At 36.9% G+C, this 23,242-nt stretch overlaps 1 protein-coding gene across 3 annotated transcripts in view; it reads right to left on the bottom strand.

The window, feature by feature from the left end:
• The window catches only part of INPP4B (inositol polyphosphate-4-phosphatase type II B), a 934,219-nt gene extending 911,485 nt beyond the window's left edge, over nt 1-22,734 (bottom strand). For all 3 annotated transcript variants that reach the window (XM_077139955.1, XM_077139941.1, XM_077139945.1), the window contains exon 1: nt 22,600-22,734. The gene's annotated coding sequence lies outside the window, so the exon portion shown is untranslated. The remainder of the gene's footprint in view (nt 1-22,599) is intronic.
• Between the last annotated feature and the right edge of the window lie 508 nt (nt 22,735-23,242).

The raw sequence follows: 23,242 nt of genomic DNA, 5'->3' as shown, positions 1-23,242 counted from the left end.
CAGGATTTATATAGTTCTTGATTTATTTAACCTTATTAAAATCCCCAATAGATTAATGTTCTCTAGGTAGTGATCTACTTTTAGTCAGGCAATTCCTCAAACAGAGAGATACACTCAAAGACTACTGCAGGGTACCAATAATCTGAACCTTAGGGCTTGTGTGCTATGTGGTTGCTGTTCCACATGATGCAATGATGAATTCAGACACTTGTGATGCAGTGATGAATTTAGGCACTATGTAAAAAGATTGGTCTCTTTATCACAATAATGACTAATAGTAGCTAAAACTTGCTGAGCAATTTTCCTGTGTGCCTCATCCTGTTCTATGTGCTCTATAAAATTTGACTCATTTGGGTGGGCCACAGTGGCTCAGCAGGCAAGAATGCTTGCCTGCCATGCCAGAGGACCTGGGTTCGATTCCCAGTGCCTGCCCATGCAAAAAAAAAAAAAAAAAAAAAAAAAAAAAAAAAAGATTTGATTCATTTAATCCCACAACTTTAATAGGTGATGACTCTGAATATTACCTTTTTATAATATGAGGAAGTTGAGGGAAAACAACTTCTCTAAGGTCTTGAGTGGAGTGGCAGAGCTAGAACTAAAACCAATATGTCTAGCTTAACATCCAAACTCATCATCACTTCACAACCCTGCTTCTAAAATGTTTTCCCTCTCTGTCCACATTGTAGCCTCCTAGAATTTCTATCTATGGCCACCGTGTGTTCTCTATCTATTCTAGGGTTGCTTCACTCTAGCTTTCTTCCTGCTACCTTCTTCTGCCTTTTGTTTCCTAGCCTTGTACCAGCAGCCACTGCCAGACAAATAAGAACAGCACTTACTACTCATGAGAAAATCCACCAATAACATTCCATTTGCTCTCATTGTCATGTCTGAGTCTGCTTAGTAACAAGCACATATGCTGTTTTCTTCTATTACAGATGAGTTCACAGCTGCTCCAAGTAGCTGAACTAGCCAAACATCTCTAAATCCTTTTCCTGTTGGTTTCACTCAACAGTGAATTCAGATGTTTCAGACAGATTTGACTCTTGTTCTCAAAAAGGACAGGGCATGTGCAAAAAATGGCCCCATGGCCTTGCCTCCAGCTCCTCACAGTCCCTTGGGTAGACTCTGTGCTGGTCTGTTGTACTGTACAAATGGAGCTGTCCAGATTACTATCTGTTTACAAGGCCACTGTGACCATGTGGCGCTAAAATAGACTTACTCACTGATTCTCAGGGGCCAAAACAGTTCTATTTTTCATACCTGTGCAATCCTTAGTGTTTATCTTATTTATTTATTTATTTATTTTAACTTAGAAAGATACTATAGATTGTGATTTGGATGTTTGAGACATCTTACACTTACAATGATGAAAACTCAGAATAGTTGACTTATGTCCTGGGCCTTGTCCACTGGCTTGTTTTCTATGTCCAGATTATCTGTAGGCACATTATCTCATATGGATGTGCATCCAGAGACAAGGAAACAAGCATGCAGTTCTCTTCTGGTATCTACACTTATGGCTAGCTCCTGAGGAAACACTTGCTTTCTTCATGAGCAAAGTGTGTGCCTACGTAAATGACTACATTTTTCTATGCACAAAAAGTGCTCTAAAAGTTTAATATCTATTAATTTTTATTTTATGCTTTAATTTTTGAGAAAAGATAATTTTTAAAAATGGTTCTATTAAATGTAAGTAAATAAATATTATCAATTAATATTTCCATGTTCCTCTCAGTGGCTTTTAATCCTTTCTTCAGTATTATTAGCTTTATTACCAATAAAATCTAAATGTGCACATTAAATACCTAACATATAATTATGACATAGATAACTACCAAAATTTTTATCATAAATTCAAGTAAAATGAAAGAAGTTTGAATAGCTAAAAACAGACCTAAGAAAATATTTGTTTCCCATTAAAATCTGAAAGTTATTGCAATTAAGTTAAAATATTTTTGAAGGAAAGACCATACATTGTACATCTTTTAAAATAAAATTCAGCAAACTCTGGTATTGTAAAAATATCTGGGGTGATAAAAGAAAAATGAGATTTCAGGGCTTTCTGGAGGCAGGTGAAGCCACCAGAATGGAGAAATACCCAAAGATAGTATAGCAATGATAAGAGAAGACTAAAGCCAGAACAGATAGATGAAAAGTATTCAAAGCAATATAAGGAACACCAGGAGAGGATGGTGCTATCAATAGATGAAAATAGCTGAGAAAACAGGGACCAGGACACACGATCAATGAGAAGGATCCTTGTGTAGCTTACAAGATAAAGTATGGTCAGGGTATGTGCCTGAATGCCATTTAGATGACATTGTTGGGTGGCTAAGAGGTAAATTCTGTTAGCCTATGCTGTGCTGTGCTTAAAATTCCTGCACAATTAGTGAAGTGAGAAGTGAGGGGGTGGGGGCTCTTCTATGAGTGTTAAAAGGTGCCACCATGTCATGGAGGGAATATCGGTTAAATGGGTTGTTTGAATGAACACCCAAGGGGAAAAAAAAAAGGTTGGTCACCTATCATTCATACTGTCACGTAAGGGTCATTAGAAAGCACAGGTGATAACTGAGGGCATTGGACTGAAACTCTAGTGGTCAAAACAGTATGCTAACAAAGACAGACATATAGGCCAATGAAATAAAACAGAGTTCAGAAATAAGCCCTCATATCTCTGGCCAATTGAGTTTTTTTAAATATTTTTATTGGCAAATCTTCACACACATACAGTCCATACATTATGTGCAAACAATGGCTCACAATATCATCACATAGTTATATATTCATCACCATGATCATTTTTGGAACATTTGTATCATTCCAGAAAAAAAAAGCAAAAGAAAATAGGAAAAACTCATACATCCAAAACCCCTTACCACTCCCTCTCACTGATCACTAGTAATTCCGTCTACCAATTTATTTTACTTATCACCCTTACTGTCTATTTATTTTTTATTAATATGTTTTTACTCATCTGTACATACCCTGGATAAAAGGAATGTAAGACACAACACAATCACACAGTCACATTGCAAAAGTTATACCTTCATAAAGTCATCTTCAAAAATCAAGGCTACTGGAACACAGCTTAACAGTTTTAGGTACTTTCCTCCAGCCACTCCAACATACTATAAACTTAAAAGAGAATATCTATATAATGCATAAGAACAACCTCCAGGATAACGTCTCAACTCTGAAATCTCTCAGCCACTGAAACTTAATTTTCTCTCATTTTTCTTTTCCCCCTCTTGGTCAGGAAGACTCTCACAATCCCATGATGCTGTGTCCCGGCCCATCCTGGGAACACCTGGGAGTCACAACCCACAAAGGGGGAGGACAGTGAGCTCACCTGCTGAGTTGGTTTAGAGAGACAGGCCACATTTGAGCAATAAAAGAGTTTCTCTGGGGGAGACTCTTATGCCTAATTTTAAGTAGGCTTAGACTATCCTTTGCAGGAATAATTTTCACGGGGGAGAGCCCCAAAGTAGAGGGCTCAGCCTATTGATTTGGTTGCCTTCACTGCTGGTGAGAATATTAAAAATTCTCCAAATGGTGAATTTGAATATTTCCTCCTTTCTCCCCAGTCCCCCAAGGGGACTTTGCAAATACTTCTTTACTCTCTGCCCAAATTACTCTGGCATTAATAGAGGCATCACACTAATCTGGACAAACCAAAAAAACTCATGCTTTTTTCAAAATTCCATGTACTTACGGTGTTCAACGAAATTGACCATACAAGTTAAATTAGATAACGCACTATCCAAAATATACATTTTGCACCAAATAAACATCTCTCCCTTTGGTCTCACAAAGAAGTTAAAGTTTTAAAATATGGACCATATCATCCTTAACCTTGTATTCTGTTCTACCTTAGTCCTATTTCAGATTAGCTTCATTCATATCTCTAAGTCAAAGTGTGATCCCTTTTTGAGCTTTTTTAACAGTTGCTGTATGAGGTACTGCCAACTTGCACAGCTTCAGTGCTCTAATTCTGAGACTTAGGTATCAAAAAAATCCTCAAAGTTTCTAGGAATGACCAGGTTATATACAAACAGCTCAGTATCTCAGAATCTAGAAATAACAGTTACAACTTCTGAACATATGTGACTGCTGTAAGATCTTACAATTTAGGACCCTTTACAATAGGCCTCAACCTGATAACCCATGCTCTTGACTTTAGTTCACCAAGTTTTTATATCATAGTTAGTCGATATAACTACAGTGAGACAACATTACATTTGCCTTTTTCTTTCTGACATTTCATTCAACATACTGTCTTTAAGGTTCATTGACAAATTGCATGCCTCAGAACTTCACTCCTTTTTTCAGCAGCTCAGTAATCCATTGTATGTATATACCATATTTCCCCCTTCCATTCCTCAGTCATTGTACCCTTAGGCCACCTCCATCCATTGTGAATCATGAACACTCCCACCATAAACACCACTGCACAAATGTCCATTTGTGTCCCCACACTCAGTTCTTCCAGCTATATACTGAGTAATGGTCATTTAGGTTTTGAAAAGGGTGCCATGTCCACTCAATGGGGAATGGATAGTCTTTTCAAAATTGGTGCTGAGAAAATTGAATATCCATATGTAAAAGAATGAAGGTAATCCCGTACTTCACATCATCTACATATATTAACTTAACATAGATCAAATTTCTAAATATAAGAAGCCAAAGTAATAAAATTCTTAGAAGAAAACAAGGAAGCATCCTCAGGATCTTGTCAGTCAAGGGTTTCTTAGATTTAAAATGTAAAGCAGGATAAAAAAGAAAACAACAGATAATTGGAACTCCATCTAATTTTAAAACTTTCTGCATCAAGGACTTCATGATGAAAGTAAAAGGACCACCTACAGAATGAGAGAAAAGAATTAGAAACCACAGAGCTGATAAGGGCTTAATATCCAGAATATATAAAGAAATCCTGCACCTCAATAATAAAGACAAACACCACAATTTTAAAATGGATCACAGACTTGAATAGACATTTCTTTGAAGAAGACTTACAAATGCTCAATAAGCACATAAAAAATATTCTCAACATCATTATCCGTAAGAGAAATACAAATGAAAACCACAAGGCAATACCATTTCATACCCACTACAATGGCTATTAAAGATGGAAAATAAATATTGGAGAGGATGTGGAAAAACAGGACTACTCATTAATTATTGGTGTAAAATAAAATTGTGCAGCTGCTGTGGAAAACGGTTTGGCAGTCACTCAGAAAGCTACATATAGATTAACCTTTGTCCCATCAATCTCACGTCTACGTATGTATTCTAAACAACTGAAAGCAGAGACTTGAACAAATACTTGCACACCAATGGTCACAGTGCCATTATTCACAATAGCCAAAAGACAGAAACAACTCAAGTGTCCATCAACAGACAGAAGTATAAACAAAATGTGGTATATACAGAAATGGAATATTATTCAGACATAAAAAGAAATGAAATTCTGATACATGTGACAACATGGATGAACCCTGAAGACACTGTGCTGAGTGGAATAAGCCAAACAAAAGAAGACAAATATTGCATGATCTCACTTGTATGACATAGTTAGAATAAGAAAATCCACAGAATCAGAAACTAAAATACAGAGGCTGGTGTGGGGATAGGGAATGGGAAGTTACAATGCTTTATCGGTACATAGTTTCTATTTGGGGTGATGGAAAAGTATGGGTAATGGATGGTGTGATGAGAGCACGCTTTTCTGAATGCAATTAGCACCACTGAATTAAATATTTGAATCTTGTTAAAAGGGGAAATTTTAGGTTGCATATGTCACTAGTATAACAATTTTTAAAAAATACATAGGACTATATAACACAGTGAATCTAATATAAACTATGGACTAGAATATATAGTACAATCATAATAATAAAATATTGTTTCACTAATTATAACAAAGTTACCAACCACACTAATTAAAAATTTTAATATTAGGGAAAACTGTGTGTGAGGGAGATATACGGGAACACTATTTTATGCCTATTTTCCTGTAAATCTAAAGCTTTTTGAATTTAAAAAAAAAAAAACAAAGAAAAGAAACTGCTATTCTCACTACTATCAGTGAGCCTCCTCTGAGGGCTACTCTGCTAGGTCATAAAGTCCTCCACTGGGGTCTGTGGTTTCACCATCACCCTGGGGCAGTGGACAGCCCTACCTAGTCCCCTTTACACTCACTCAGGAGATGGGAACTTCCCTTAAATTCCCACAGCTCAGATTAAGCTGTAACCTTTCACAAGGCTTCACCAAAAGTTGAGAGATAGCCAAAAGTCCAATGGAGAGATTAATATAACTTGCTTCCTGCTATGGCTGCTCTCAGGGCCCATAAAGCCACATTATGGTTAGAGTTTCTTGTAGGATTTCTCACTGTTTCCACATGACAGCATTACCTTATATATCTGGGCTGTGGAATCCAGGCCCAACTGTCACAGATCTAGAATAAGGGAGGACTCTACGTGCTGTCCAATACAAGGTTCACATTCTCAGTAAAATCTCTGCTACCCCTTGTGAAGATGGCTGCCCTTCTCCAGTGTTCCTTTTCTGAAAGGTAGAAAAGGAAGAGTCTTTTATCTGAGGCACTTGTGCACATCAAGGAAAGGTACCTCAAAGTGGTATGTCACAGTCAAAGCAGCCCAGGGAATGTGGGTCTCCAGTAAGTGTACATAAGGATCTGGGCAGAGGTCTCAGCTCTCAAATAGGAGAGGACTTTCTCTGAGGCTCCTCTTCACGGACCTTCTTCTGGCCCTTGCTTTAGGAGTTGGTTTTGAAGGTGGCATTCTGTAATCCTCACTTAGGTGTCACCAACACAGTTAGCCCTTCTCTTTGCCTTTCTTCAATCACCTAGTGATCACTCTGGCTTCCTCAACCTCTTTAGGTATCCCCAACACAGTTAGCCCCTCACCAAAGGGGCTCAATCTGTTCAAGAAATCTGTATGACTTACCTCACTAGTCCCCATGCAGTATCCCAAACTCTCTCAAGCAAGCCACCAATAAATTTCCAATGATCTATTTTATATAAATGGAAACACAGATACTAAAATATACAGAGAATTTCAAAGTATCCCAAATAGCCAAACAACCTTGGAATTGAAGAACAAAATTGGAGGATTCACGCTTTCCAATTTCAAATCTTAGTACAAAACGATCTTCTAAACCAGCAGAGGCAACTTCTGCACAGTGTCAGGAAAAGGCTATCTCTCCACAGCCGAGACAAAATGGTGCATGTTTTCACTTCATCAAGTTCTTAGGGACCCTCCTTTTTAGGTGTTGGACACTGTTTCTCTAGACTAGGAGAAATGTTGACAGTCCACTCTGAGCAATGCTGAGCTGTAATCACTGACTACAGTTCTGCTAGAGTCTCGTGGAGCTCTTCACTCTTGCTATCAAGCATGTCCTCGCCATCTTCCTCTGTCATTCAGGACACCCGAAATATAGCCTTGATAGTCCTGAAAATAAACCTGGGGCACCTCACTAAGGATACCCCCAGCTAAGGATTTGGAAGTGCTGTTGCAGCAGATGGAAGCTGAGGGATTAGGAACTGCCAATGAAAAACTAATATTCACAAATGTGATATTAAAAGGAAGGAAAGAAACAGGCACAGCTTCAAATACAGACTAATTACAGGGCTGATATATTTCACTCATTTCTTCATTCCTTCAACAAACTAAGTGTGTAATATGTTGAAAATGCTGAACAAGGCACTAGGAGAGAACCAGTAGGGAGGTAGCCATGAGTAACAGTAGGACTCCAGTGCTCACGTGGCTCAGAGTCAATCTGGAGTAAAGGAGAAGCAGACATGAATTAAGGAATCACACAAATACAAGATCACAATTGTAAGAAGTGGTATGATGGAAGGTCAAAAGGCACTATGAGAATATATAACAATTGTTCTTAAACTGAGCGGGGCATTCAGAGAAAAGTCCCCTGAAGAAGTGATGCCTGAACTAAGATATAAAGGATGTATAGGAATTACCTGTGCTAAGTGTAGAGAAAAGAAGCATTTCAAAGGGGAGGGAACAGTTTGTGCAGAGATCCCTGATAGAACAGAGCTTCCATCTTTGTAGCTGGAGGAAAGGGAATTAGCAGAGATGAAGACACTCAAAACATAGGAAAGTACTATGAAGAAATTTAACAGAGGAAATAGGAGAAGAGAAAAAAGGGAAAAGAAAAAACACAAAAGCCATGTATTTCTTGAAGCAAATCATTTCTAAAGCCTGAGATTGCAAAGATGTTTTAGTGCTATATATAAATATGTTAATTATGTTGGATATTATCATTGCGTACAAAAATATCTATTTGACATAGTACATAAGCAGAATTAAATTATTTTCAAAGACACCAATAGTGATCTTTTGTGCAGAGCTCAAAAGAATAATCAGAACCAACAGCTCTCACCGTGATGAGGACACATAAAAGCTATGTGTGGGTTTCTGAACTCCCAGGATTTACTATTGTCTTCCATGAATTAAATGGCCTCGAGCAAGTCTTTAAAACTTAGTCGTTTTGAGTCTCATTCCTCACATTTGAAAATTGAGAATATTGTAATAAATGTCCTTCCAGATTCTAAAATTCCATATTTTTGTAATTACTGTTGTAGTATCTGGAACCTTAAACTTAAGATAAGACAATTACCCAAGGGCTTCGGCAGTGTGAGTTATCTATGTAAGCGAACTGGGAAAAAAATTAGTTCAATCATACTGGGGTTCAGAACAGCTTGTACCTTAAATATGGCACTTTAAAGAAACAGAATATTTTAATAAATTCTTTCATGAAGATTTTTACTTAAAATTATCCATTTTGGGAAACCAGAATCCTTTTTGAAAGTCTGGCAGAAATATTTGCTGATGGAGTTAATGTAAAGGAACGAGAAACATCTTGCAGCGTTACAACTCATTAAAGTGGTTACTAGACCATACAGTACAGCATCTGAGAAGCAAATAGGACTCTGAACATTGTTCTCTTAATTAAAATTCTATATTTAATTCAGTTGATACAGAGTGAAAAAAATAAGAAAATTAAAAACAGAACAGTCATCAGGAATACTGCTATACGTCCTGGTTATTTGCTTTTCAACTTATCGAGAAGTTCAAGCTGCATAATCATGATGTAGTTAAAAATGTAATGAGGAATTGGCACTGGTAGTTTTATAGGTTTGAAGATTGGTTTTCATGCACCAAGCTTTTTTGTTATTTAAACTTTGTTACTGTCATCATTTTTCTACCTTTTGAATTTAACCTTTGAGCGCTGCCAATTGCAGGACCATAGAGCATGCTTACAAACAAGAAAACATCACGGGGCCTAGTGATCCATGGGGCAAGTCATTCCACAGAGAAGTTGGCATGAAATGAGGCCTCTTTATTTGTTCATGTTTTTAAGTGGTATATAAAGTCCCAATTTATAAAACACTGTCAACAATTTTAGTTATATTACTCCCATTACAAAAATAAATCATTTAAAGACAAAGTCTTCACACAGTTAAGGTAGAGAGGTATTTGAATAACTATACAATCTGTGAACTGGACTCAACCTCAAAGGTCTTCTACAGTAGTATTTCCCAAACATGCCTGAAAATAAGAATAAAAAAATTTTTTTCTTTAATTTTTTTTAGGTATCGGGACCCAACCCTGTACAACTTAATTAGAATTCCTAGTAGGCAAAATCATGACTAAAAAATTAACAAGTGCTCTCAGGTGATATGTGAGAAATACAGATGTGGTCCAACTTTCTATCTGATGTTTGAATCCCAACCTCATCCCAGCCTGACGCTTTATATTATAGTAATCTGTGGAGTTGTTTTGGTTTGCTTTGAGTATTGATTCCGTTGACAAACTAAATCAGAACCTCCAGAATGGGGTCTTGTAATCTGTTTTCAGAAAGTCTTGTTTGCTTGCTTAAAGACCCCCAGCTGCTGTTCCCACCCAGGCCAGTGCGAGAACACCTATCCACTTAGCTTGCCTGACGAAGTATTCCATCTCTGCTTGAACACCTCCAAGCCAAGACCCTAAGCCACTTCCACCTAAAGTAATTTTCTCTAACTAGAAAACAGATTTCTCCACTTCCCCTTTCGGACATAGATCTGACCAATTTATAAAGGAAGTAGATAATTAATTCAGTTTATGATATCAATGTACTGACGGCAAGTTAGAGGTGATGACTGTGCTGTGACAACATGCTCAACCTGGAGAGATGAGCAGAACGGGAAGGTGGGGAGGAAAATGTGGTGAATACCTGTTACTTGGCATCACAAACTCAAAACAACTTGTTGACTAACTAAATTTTTAATGCTAACTGATAAGCACAGCAGAAATATGGCAATATACAAGAAGGCATTATATATTTTAAATACTATAAAACAGCTATTTTGGAATGATTTTGTGAAATTTACTGTTCCCTAAACAAGCACATTTCTTATTCTAAACTGATGTTTTGAGCTTCTTTAACATGTTGATAGATCACTGGAAATAGAGCAAATCAAGTGTTTTACTTTGTAAAAAGCTGCTGGAAGGCAATATACCTGAAACAGAATGGCTTTTACAAAGGGGAACTTATTAAATTGCAAGTTTCAGTTCAAAGGCCATGAAAATGTCCAAACGAAGACATTTAGGGAAAGATACCTTGATTCAAGAAAGGCTGTTGGGTCCAGAACACTTCTGCCAGCTGGAAAGGAACATGGCGATGTCTGCTAGCTTTCTCTTCTCATTTCATAAGGCTTCCCAAGGGGCTTTTTTCTAAGGCATCTTCAAAGATCTCTGGCAGTATGGGCTCTGTCTGTTCTAAAGATTTTTCCAAAAAAAGTTCCCTCTTAAAAGACTCCAGTAAGTAACCCCACCTTGAATGGGTGGAGACATCTCTCCATAGAAACCATCTAATCAAAAGTTACCACCCACAGTTGGGTGGGTCACATCTCCATGGAAACAATAAAAGAGATCCCACCCAACAATACTGAATGAAGATTAAGGACACAGCTTTTCTGAGGTACATAATAGCTTTAAACAGGCACAACGAGTTTTTACATTTTTTCCAATATATATCGAGAACCTAGTATATGTGGCAAAGTTCTTAGCGCTGGGGATACAGCAGGAAACAAGACCATTCAAAGTCCCTACCCTCTGTGCCAGGAAGAAAGCAATCTATAAATGAATAAATATATATAATAAAATATCTGGCAAAGATAGGCTATGAAGAAGGTAACTTAGGATAAATGAATAGAGAATGACTGGAAGACCTTTATAATATACAGCCCCCCCCATGCATCCCCATTAGATGGAATTCTTTAGTATAATTTATGGATGTGCATCAACTTCCTTCACATGTGATTACAATGATGTTGGCAATGTTACTTTCCACATTTATGAATATAGCTTAAACAAACAAACAAAACAAGATCTGTAAACTGCTTCAGAGAGCACACCAATGCAGGACCAGTCTCTATTTGCTGATTTTCTTAGCCTCAAAAGCTGCTCAATACCTTGAATCAAAATAAGCCATCTCATCACACTACCGCGTGTGTGACTACCCCCAATTCATCATCAGCGGCAGCTTCCTTGCTGGCATGTCAACATTTCCGAATGGGCCACTCAGTGAATGCCTCACTGGAGGTTTCTGCATCCTCTTGCTGTAAAGCAGCTGCTCTGGGGTCCTGCCGCCATCCATCCTCAACCAGTATGCAGCCAGGCAGGGCGGCACAAACGGCTTCACCATTTGAAGACTGGCTGCTTTCCAGAGCAGCTGGTAAAGGCAATGCTGACGCTGTGTTCCTATTTATTTTTATGCTGATTATCACCTTTGTGTCATGGCCACAGGCTGATCAAACAGTATGTCTAAACTAAAATCAGGGCAAATTCACTACCTCCTCTACCTCTTTTTAAAGAAGGAAACAAAATAAGTGAGCTATGAATGGCATTAGCAAATGACTAGTTCATAAAAATAGAGAATTAGCAAGTGTTTTGTTTTGCTAAAGCTGACAAAAATGCAGTATGTCAGAAATGGCTTGGCTTTTACAATGGAGATTTATTAGCTTACAAGTTTACAGTTCTGAGGCCATGAAAATGTCAAAAACAAGGCATCAACAAGACAATATCTTCCCCTCTAAAGTTGACTATCTGCGATCCTCAACTCCTCTATCACACGGCCAGGCTCATGGCAATGTCTGCTGGTCTCTCTCTTCTCTCCGGGGTTTCACTGAACCACCTTCTGGCTTCATCTCTAAGCTTCTGTGTGTGTCCTTGTCTCTCAGCTTCTCTGAGCCTGATTAAGACCCACCCTGAATGAGGTGGGTTACATCTCAAATTAAGATCCTACTCACCAAAAGATTCTATTTACAATGGATCCTCACTCACAGGGATGGATTAGCCTTAAGAACAGGTTTTCTGGGGTACGTACAGCTACAAACCATCACAGCATGCTTAAAATGTCTTGTATACTATTACTGTGTATGCTGACAAGCAAAGTGATGCTAAGAGGCTCTAAGCACAGCTGTAGAAAACACCTGACCAAGTATGCACTATCTTTTAACCAAATGATAATAAATAGCCACCACATGGTACATATACAAATCAAATCTTTTCTTTTTAAGGTTGTTTGTTTGAAATCTCTTTCATATACATTATCTCAATGTATGCTCATTGGGTTTTCATTGAAAACATTTTTTGATTGTATCATTTAAACAAGCATTTAGTAAAGCATCATTTTAAAATGCATTGCTTAAAAAGTTTCTCTTTTGTGCCAGGTAGTTCAGTGGTTAGATTGCCCGCCTTCCATGCGAGAGACCCAGGTTCTAGTCCCAGACTATGCACCCAAAAAAAAAAAAAAAAGTTTCTCTATACTACTAATATTCAGACTACATCTACAGTTAACTCATAATTAGCTATGTCCATGGATGGAAACCATAGAATAAATTAGTAGAAAAGCCAGTTATGCCACAATTGTACTACAGAATTCAATTACTACAAAACTGCTGTATCAAAAGTTTTGTTTCATAGATTCCACAACACAGTCTTTCTTCCATGACTGCTGACCGCTCCTCACCTTGAAACCCCCTAACCCATAACTTACATGACTCTTCTCCTACTAGGTACTTGGATATCGCCTTTCCTTTCTTCCTCCCTCTAAAGGTGGACATAACCCAGGCTTCAATATACCACACTTTGTCCTTTCCCATATTTACTCTTTTCCCCCAAGCTCTCATCTACCTTCACATCTTCAACTTTCACCTTTTTGTAGATGATTCAAATCTTTACCGTCTACCTTCAGATGGGCATATATAGACCCCTTTTGGATTGCTTCAGAAAGAGTATTTCAACAACTGACCATCCATTGGAAAAAAATCATTGTAGAGTCTATCTTTACATCACACATATAATTCAATTTTAGATGAATTAAAGTTAACAATTTTAAAAATAAAAAAATTTTTCAATAAAAGGACAGTGGTCATAAAGTCTAGAAATACAGATTATATTTTATTTACTTATTTTTTTTAACAAATTGAATCTTTTGATGATTTCTGAGTTATGCTAAAGACAAAAGTTTATCCAGTGAAAATCAGAAACAGAAATCAATACATCATAGATACACCTGCAGGGACTGATGGAAATACCATGTCAGCGTACCACATTTGTTGAAACTATGGAGTGCATTGAAATGTGCAACATTAATGAGGGGCAACACATTGAACATACTGCATAATGTTCACTGAACAAATTTATTATAATACAACATCAAAAAAACACTTGTTATGTATATTTATCTATGCTTCTAGACTTTCTGGTCACACTGTATTAGAAAAAAATATTATTTTATTTAAAAACATGGAGTAAGAAAGGCCTTCCTACCTATGATGTAAAATTCAAACTCCATTAAGTAAATATTTTTAAATGCATTTCTAAACAGACCTCCAAAGAATGCCAACTGGTACAAGAGATTACTTTTAGGGAGTGTGAAATTTTTATTTTCTTCTAAAATTTTATGACTTTTTAAAAAACAATGAGCATATTATAATAGATCATTTGCATAAGCTTTAAAACCACAAATATTAAAAGTACTTGCATTGTATTTAACTATACCACTAATAATCAATGTATTTACTGGAATGATAGATTTCTTTGTTTAATCACTTAAGAGCAGCTTAAAGACTGCTGACAAAGATGCAAAATATAACTTGCCTCTAATGTCTTCAACTAAGCAAGAACAAACATGCAGAAAAGATTAACTTTCTCTGTGCAATGCTATTCAGGTAAAAAACTAGCTCTAGAAGTCCAGAAGAAAGAACAGGAATATGCACAACTATTTTGATTGAAAATGTTCAGGGGCAAGAAGTGATAGTTCTGAAACACAACGGGATAATAATTCATGGGTTAAAACAGTTTCCCTCCAAACTTTGGTCCTTGGAACACTAGCACTTCAAGGTATGTGTATATACAGAGCATATACATGGTAAACTAATTGTTATACAGGGTAAACAGATTGCTTCATCATCCAAAAAGTTTAGAATAAGGCTAGACTAAATATAAACATATTTTTTAACTTATGAACTTCTTGAAACCGTTTATATGTTCACATTGAATCTGCAACAGAGGGAAACAGATTCGAAAGTATCCCATAAGTGATTTGACCACAGATTCTTTCCTCCATGGAGGCTATTAACAGTTCAAGTTCTGCAAAATGCTTATCAACATGTCAAGAAAAGGTTCTAAATTTAAAATACTTAGTTCCAAAAATATAAATTACAAATTATACCCTTGATTCCAAATAAACCTAAACCATATATAGGATGAAACATGCATTCTCTCACACTAAAAAATGGCAGTAAAGAGTTTTAGAAATTCTTGGGAACAGCCTATCTAGTCACCCTAAATGGACTCCAGTTATTCAAATTCACATTCTATTTCCCAAGGCTGCATCTGAGCTTTAAGCAGTTTTCCCAACCATAATCATCCCCATTTATGACCTGTAATTAAAACATACATAATGTTTTAAATTATTAATAAAGTTGTCTCCCTCAGGTTTAAAAGCTTCAGATCAACAAATAGCTTTTGAGTTCAGAACTTTGTATCTTCAGGATATAATTATAAAACATTGCAGTTATGTTTTATAATTATAGTAAAAAAATGTGTAGCAAAATTCCTATAATTCCTATAATTTATATTGATTAATAGTGTCAATAAACACAAATAAGACAAATTAAATATAAGTGCATTTAAAGTTACATCCAAAGAGAAGAGAAGAACTAACTCTGGGGGAGTTTACACAAATTAAATAACAAAGTATATATGATATGTAGGATAATCTTTATTGTATATCAACGCAAGCACATATACATATATATTTACATATGGAAATGCATATACATTAGGAATCTGACTTTCCTTTCCCTCCTCATTAAAACCTTGGTAAAAATCCTTAGTATTACATGGAAAACCTGCAGTGCAATATCTCTTGTTCTTACTGGGATTTTTTTTTTCTCTTTCAGACTAGACTACAAATTCTATGAAGTCAGGAATCAAATTAACAAATAGGGCACAGACATGGTATATCATGCTTTCTGAATAACCTTAACTCTCTCTGGTTGCACTAACTCATAAGGTTTACCATTTAACTATAAAAATCCATGAACTACACTCATATTCAACAATTTCTAAACAATTCCCTTAAAATAGGAGGTCAGCAAACAATGATCCTTAAGCCAAATCCAGTTAATACCTGTTTTGAATTTAACATTTTAATGAAAAAAATCCATGTCCATTAATTTACATATTACCTGATTGTTTTCATGCTACATATACAAAGTTAAGTACTTGCAACAAAAACAGTATGGCCCAAAAAGACTAGGTCTTTTCTCAACCCTGCCTCTTGGTTCAACAATATTTACTTTTCTGAGATTGATGAAAAACTACATCCTCATATTGTACTAATGGTTCACTTCCTAGAGAAATAAACATAATGAAATTTATGCAAGATTTCTACAAACAAAAGTATAAAACACTAATGGGATAAATTGTAAAGGATCAAAAAAGGAGTAATATAGCATTTTTATGAATTGGAAGCTCAACTTTGAAAGTTATCAATTTCTCCAAATTGATCTATACATTTAATGGAACACCAACAAAATTTCCAGTAGGGGTTTTGGAAGACATTGGCAGACTGATTCTATGATTCTATATATGGGAATACACAAAGCAAACACCACTCAAAACAAACTTAAAGAACGAAATAGGATTACTTAAACTACGCAGTTAGCAGTTTGTATAATAAACCTAAGTAATAAAACATTGTGCCTTGGGGACAGGAGAGATAAATAAGTCAATGAACAGAAAACATAGTCTAGAAAAGCTGTCAACAAAGAATTCTATATCCAGCAAAACTGTAATTCAAAAATGAGGGAGAAATCAATATATGTCCAGATAAATAAAAGTTGATGGGAGTTCGTTATCACTGGATCTGCCACACAAGAAGTGCTAAAAAGAGTCCCCCAGAAGGAAAGGAAACAACACTAGACATTAACTAGACTTCATATAAAGAAATAAAAATCTACACTAAAGTGTATTTACCCTGGTAACTACAAATGCCAGTATCATTTTTTTAAAATATTTTTATTGAGAAAACTTAACATACAAACGTACCAACATTCTAAATATACAAACATCTCATACATGATATACAATCAGTGGCTCATGATATCATCACATAGTTGTAGATTTATCACCATGATCATTTTTTGAACATATGCATTATTTCAGAAAAAGAAATTAAAAAAGAAAAAGGAAAAAACTCGTACATACCACACCCTTTACCCCTCTGTCTCTTGACCACTAGTATTTCCTCTACTCAATTTATTTTAACCTTTGTTTCCCCTATTATTTGTTTATATCTTATCCATATTTTTTACTCATCTGTCCATATCCTAGCTAAAAGGAGCAGCAGACACAAAGTTTTCACAATCACACAGTCATATTGTAAAAGCTATATCTAAATGCAAATATTATTGTATTCACAGTTCATCACTCTACTTTTTTATTTTTACACGATGTAAAATACACATGCACAAAGAATAATTATATTTCTATCTTATTAGGAATACAAAGTATAAAGATGCAATTTGCAACAAGAATAACATAAGGGGGAAGTGATGGAGGGATGTAAGAGAATATGCATGCTACTGAATTTAGGTTAGTATCAATTCAAACCAGATTGCTATAGATTTAGGATATTAAATGCAAAGCGCATGATAACCAGAACAAAAACATCAAAACACTATATATAAAAGGAAATGAGAAGGATATCAAAGTTCATCTTTACTATAAGAGATCAACTATACCCACAAGAAGACAGCAATGAGGAAATGAGAGACAAAAGAGGTATAAGACTTATAAAAGATAAATGGCAAAATAGCTGAGGTGAGTCCGGTCTGATGAGTAATCACTTCAAATATATATGGATTAACCTCTACAATCAAAAGACAGAGACTGGCAGTATGATCCAATTATATGCCATTTACAAGAAATTCATCTTAGACCCAAAGACACAAACAGGCTGAAAGTGAAAAGATGGGGAAAAAAAATCCCCTGCAAACAGTAATCGAAAGAAAGCAGGAGGGGTTATACTAATATCAAATAAACTTAAGTAAGGAGGTGAAAGACTTGACAAAAGAAAAATACAAATCACTGATGAAAGAAATTAAAGAAGATAGAAATAAAAGGCAACATATTCCATGTTCACAGATTAGAAGACTTAATATTGTTAAGATGCAAATACTACCCAAAGCAATCTACTCAATTCAATACCTTTAAAAATGCCAATGGCCTTTTTGCAGAAATGGAAAAGCCAATGATCAAATTCAAATGGAATCACAAGGGGTCACAAATATCCAAATCAATCTTTAAAAGAAAGAGAAAAGTTGGAGACCCCATATATCCTGATTTCAAAACTTATTACAAAGTCATAGTAATAAAAACAGTATGGTTCTGACATAAAGACAGATATACAGATCAATGGAATATAATTGAGAGTACAGAAATGAACTTACTTATCTTGGATAGCTAATTTTTGGCAAGGTTGCCAACTACATTAAATGGAGAAAAAATAACCTTTCTGATAAACAGTGCTGAGAAAACTGAATATTCACATGCAAAAAAGATAAAGTGGAGCCAGTACCTCCATATACAAAAATCAACCCAGACAATAAGAGCTAAAATCTTAAAACTCTTAAGAAAAAACACAGGGGAAAGCCTTCATGACCTTGGGTTTGGCAGTGACTTCTTCGATATAATACCAAAAGTGTGAGCAACAAAAGAAAACTATATAAAATGGACTTCATAGAATTATAAACTTTGGCCATCAAAAGACATTATCAAGAAATCGAAAAGACAACCTAGAGAATGGGAGCAAAACACTGCAAATCATAAATCTGACAATGGTTTTGTAGACATTTCTTGAAAGAAGATATATAAATGGTCAAAAAGCATATGAAAAGGTGGTAAACATCGTTAGTCATAAGGGAAATGAAAATCAAAACCACAATGAGATACTATATGCTAGGATGGCTATTATCTAAAAAAAAAAATCAGAATGTGACAAATGCTGGTGAGAAGGCAGAGAAAGTGGAACCCCTATACATTGTTGGTGGGATTGTAAAATGGTCAGTCTCTATGGAAAACAGTTTGACGTTTCCTCAATTAGTTAAATACAGAATCTCTACTATGAGATTCAGCAATTTTATTTCTAATTATATACCCTAAACAAGTGAAAGCTGGGAGTCAAAGAGATACTAGTACACCAATGTTCATAGCAGCATTATTCACAGGAATCAAAATGTATAAGCAACCCAAGCGTCCATCAACAGATAAATGGATAAACAATATGTGGAGTGTGTATATGTACACTACAGAATACTATTCAGCCATGACAGGAATGGCATTCTGATGCACACTATAATATAGATGAACCTTGAAAGCATTACACTGAGTGAAATAAGCCAGATGCAAAATGGGAAATAGTACATGATTCCACTTACATAAAATATCTAAATAAGCATATTAATAGAGACATAAAGTAGATTTGAGGTTGCCAGGGTCCAGGGGAGGGGATATTGGGGAATTACTGTTTAATAAGTGCAGAGCTTCTGTTTGGGATCATGAAAAATCTTGGTAATGGATAGTGGTGATGATAGCACAAAACTGTAATTCTAATTAATTCCACTAAAATGGACACGTAAAAATGGTTAAGATGGGAAATTCTGTAGTAAATATATGTTACCACAAATGATCCAGGGAAACTGAGAGGGAAGTGAAAAGCACAGAGAATGAATAGGCATGTAAGAAAGAACTGTGGTGAAAGACAGCCCTAAGCAAGTTTCCTGGAAAGTCCATGGATGATGACACAGAACAGCAACAAACAATGATAAGCACAGAGTCATGGAGCAGACCCAGTTTGGAGGGGGAAAGAGCATTTCTCTGATATTGGGTAACAATGTTCACAAGAATGCAAGATCAGTGCTATATTATCAACTTGAGTGTGTTGACTAGGTAGTAGGTTAAAAATCTGAGATATTAATGTGTTGCCCCACTCCAATTCTGGCTCTGTTTTGTAGCATAGCAAATGTCTCCAAAACTTAGTGGCATAAAACAACAACTAATTTATTATATTGCGATGTTATAGGTCAGGAATTTGGGCAGGGCTCAGCTGGGCATTTCTTACGCTACATATTGTGCCAACAGATGTCACTTGGTGGTATTCTGCTCATCAGGGGTGTTCAAGACAGCTTTGCTTTCATGTCTACTGCCTTGGCTAGAATAGCTTAAAAACTGGTGGCTCAGCTGAAATTTCCTCAGCATGCCCACATCTGGCCCCTCCAGAATGGCAGTCTCAGAGTAGATGGACTTCTGACACTGCAGTTCAGGGCTTCCAAAGACAGGTCCAGAAGCAAAGATTCCAAAGGTCCAGGAGGAAGTTGCAAGGCTTCCTATGATCTAGCTTTGGTAGTCTCAGAACATCACTACTGCCACATTCTATTGGTCAAGCAATTCAACTGAGCCAGTTCAGATTTGAAGAAGGGAGTGCAGAATAAATTGTTGCATAATGAGATATCATATATGTACAAGGAAAGAAGGCATTGATGGCAGCCATATTACAGATATGCTACCATACTTCTTCATTTCCCTGTTATACCAAGACATGCTTCTTATTAAGTCAATGGCATGCCTGCCATAGGAGAGGAATTACAAAGTATACAAAGAACAAGAGTCAATTCCCTAGCTTATGCATGAGGATGGATATCAGCAAATGGAAATCAGCTGCTAGAGGGTGGCAACAGATGACATCATGGGCAGTTGATGGCTAAGAAGTAGATTCCTGCCTCTCTGAGCACTGAAGGAAGCCTCCCTAAATATATACACACTCTCAAGGAAAAGGGAAAAATCCTGAATGGACTGAGAAAATCTTGAATTGATTAATTTTACCTTAATCATGCCACTAGTCAGAATGAGGCAAGAGGCATAAAGTAATTTCAAATGTAAGAAAATAAAATATTTTTGAACTCCTAAATTCGTGACCAATTAAAGTCATATCATTCATCTGCTTTACATTTTTGTTCCTATTAGCTTGATCATCTTAAGTATATATATATATATATACCACAAGTCAGGAATAGCTTAATTCTGATTGGGCAGCTTTTCCTATTTCATTTTTCCTGAAATCAAAACCTTAATATTCTTCTTATACCCTTATAGAAAAGAATAAAAGGTCTTACTTGCTTCAATTTCATAGCCTTGATGAATTTTTAAATCCAGTCTGTCTTAAACATAAAATACTTATTATTTTAAACACTTAGTTAATTTTTATTGACTTTAACTCTTCTAAACATTACACTCCTGAGATTGCCTAGCCCTTTACTCCTGGAGGAGTCCCTAACATAAAACCTTCCCAGGTTCATTATTATTTGTTTTCTAGGAAGCTTTTGTCCTTGGGAAGAGCTAAAATATTTCTTCAGAGACAACTGGGCAAATATCCACCTAGATAAGCCACCAGAGAAAACTGAAGGAGACAGCTTTGACATACAGAAAACTTCAATGACTAGAAATTCAAAACACAAAGAAAAATTCACAATTGCAGATTTATTCACCAGAAAAATGCATGAATGTTTACAGACTCACCAAACACTTATCTACAACCCAAGTAGACCCAAACACATTAGTCTTTCCACAAAGGAATTTTAATTCAATTACAGTTTCCTTATTGACCTATTTCACCTAACTATATCCAAAATATGTGTGCCTTCCAACCATACAGAAGGTTTTATCCATCCCCACATTTAGATTCAAAGCCCTTAGCGAAAAGTTAACCTCAGTGCTTCCTTGCTTAAAACCCTTCACTGGATCCCTGTAAAATACAACATAAAAATCACATCTTACCACCTCACTCCCTATTTTTCCTGCCACACTCTTGGCAATCTCTGAAGCTCTCCACCACAGCAATTTTAAGTAATTTCCTTCCCTCCCAACAGGCTGCTAAACCTCTGCCCATGCTGCGTCCTCCAATTGGACAACCTCTTCCACCTGTCAGATACCCACCCTTCTTCCAGCACCCAGCCTAAGTGTTTCGTCCATCAATTCCTTTTCTGGACCACCTCTCCCTTCCAAACAGAGCGGATTTTATTGCTCTCTGTGCCCCAAGTAGACACCCACTCCAGCCCTGGCCTATTTTACTGCATTGCCATTCACATGTCTGTATTCCAGTACACTGTGGAACCCTGTGGACCACAAACAGGTCTGACTTGTCTTTGATGCCTGAGGCAAAGGCCCAGAGAGTAGGTGCTGGATAAATGCTTAAGTAATTGAGGAGGTGCATGATAAGTGGATCTCACCAGAGTCTCTGTGCATTGGAAAGACACCAGCCCAGATCAAACCCTAAGAACAATAGAAAGGAAAGTGAATAAATGAACCTGAAAACAATGAGAAGTAAGGAAGCTGGGTGGTGGAACGCAGGCAAATTCTAGCTAGGGGCACCTCCACATAGGAAAAAGGATCAAAGAGAACCCCAACGGAGTGCCAATGTCTTTGTCCCAGGGACGGGCAAGGTTGGAGGCTAAGGATTGAGACCCCAAGGTCCTCCCCATGCTGGGTGAGGCACCTTTCCATACTCCCTGCCCATACTGTTGAATAGCAGCTGCCAAAACAGACGGTTCCTTTGCCTTACTCTCTGCTCTATGATCTGACACGGATCATAATTAAAATAATTATCAATAATTAAAATACAAGGAATATCACAAAGTGGATTGATAATAACGTTTGCTCCTATAAAGCTTTGCCATCTGGAAAGAAAGTAAGGAACAATCCCTGATGTTCTCAGCCTAAGGGCTTCACATCCAAAAGATCAGACTTAGGTTCTTTATCTCTAAAAAGGGTATAACAGCCACTTTCTCACAATCTTAGGAATATTAAATAAAAAGACCCCTCGAAAGTTCTCAGGGCTGTGCCTGGGATGCACAAAGCACTGAAACCCAATCATGCTACTATTACTAAATGCAGCTACCCTGAGTTGCCATTTTACAGAAGGGAAACTGAAGCTCATGGAGCCATGACTCACCCAGTCTCTCCCAGGCAGGGCGGCAGCGGCAGCAGCAGGGGAAAGAGGGAGATCCGGGGCCAAAGGACACCGTCCATCTTGCCGGGGCCTAAGAACTGCGCAGCACCGTGGAGATCCCACAGCTGCGGAGATGCGACTCAAGACGCAGCAGCCGCGCTTCCGGCCAAAACCGGAAGTGAGCAATTTGCTTTTCAATGAATGAAAAAGATAAGCTGGATGAATGGATAGACAGAGGTAAATGGATATGTGATATCACACCTATAGGATAATGTAAATGATAGAATTTGGGCCATGGTTATTAGTTTTCCACCTTAAAATTCTTTCGTTTACCCCCACCCTGCCCGATAAACTCTTCTAGATTAAAGACTCCAACTATCAATTGCATTTCTCTGATGGATAGCTGTTGTAGATTCGGTTGTCAACTTGGCCAGGTGAGTGTACCTAGTTCTGTTCTGTGGACCAGCCAATGGTACATAAACCTCATCTGTTGCTAATTACACCTGCAGTGGGCTAGAAGGCGTGCCTGCTGCAATGAATGACCTCTGACTTAATTGGCAGGTGCTTAAATGAGAGTGCTCAATGTAGCACAGCCCAGGCAGCTCAGCATACCTCATCTCAACGCTCGCAGCTCAGCCCAGGTCCT

This window comes from Tamandua tetradactyla, chromosome 22 (assembly GCF_023851605.1).
Source record: "Tamandua tetradactyla isolate mTamTet1 chromosome 22, mTamTet1.pri, whole genome shotgun sequence".
In the NCBI taxonomy this organism is placed as follows: Eukaryota; Metazoa; Chordata; class Mammalia; order Pilosa; family Myrmecophagidae; genus Tamandua; species Tamandua tetradactyla.
This window is presented reverse-complemented; position numbering and strand designations above follow the sequence as displayed.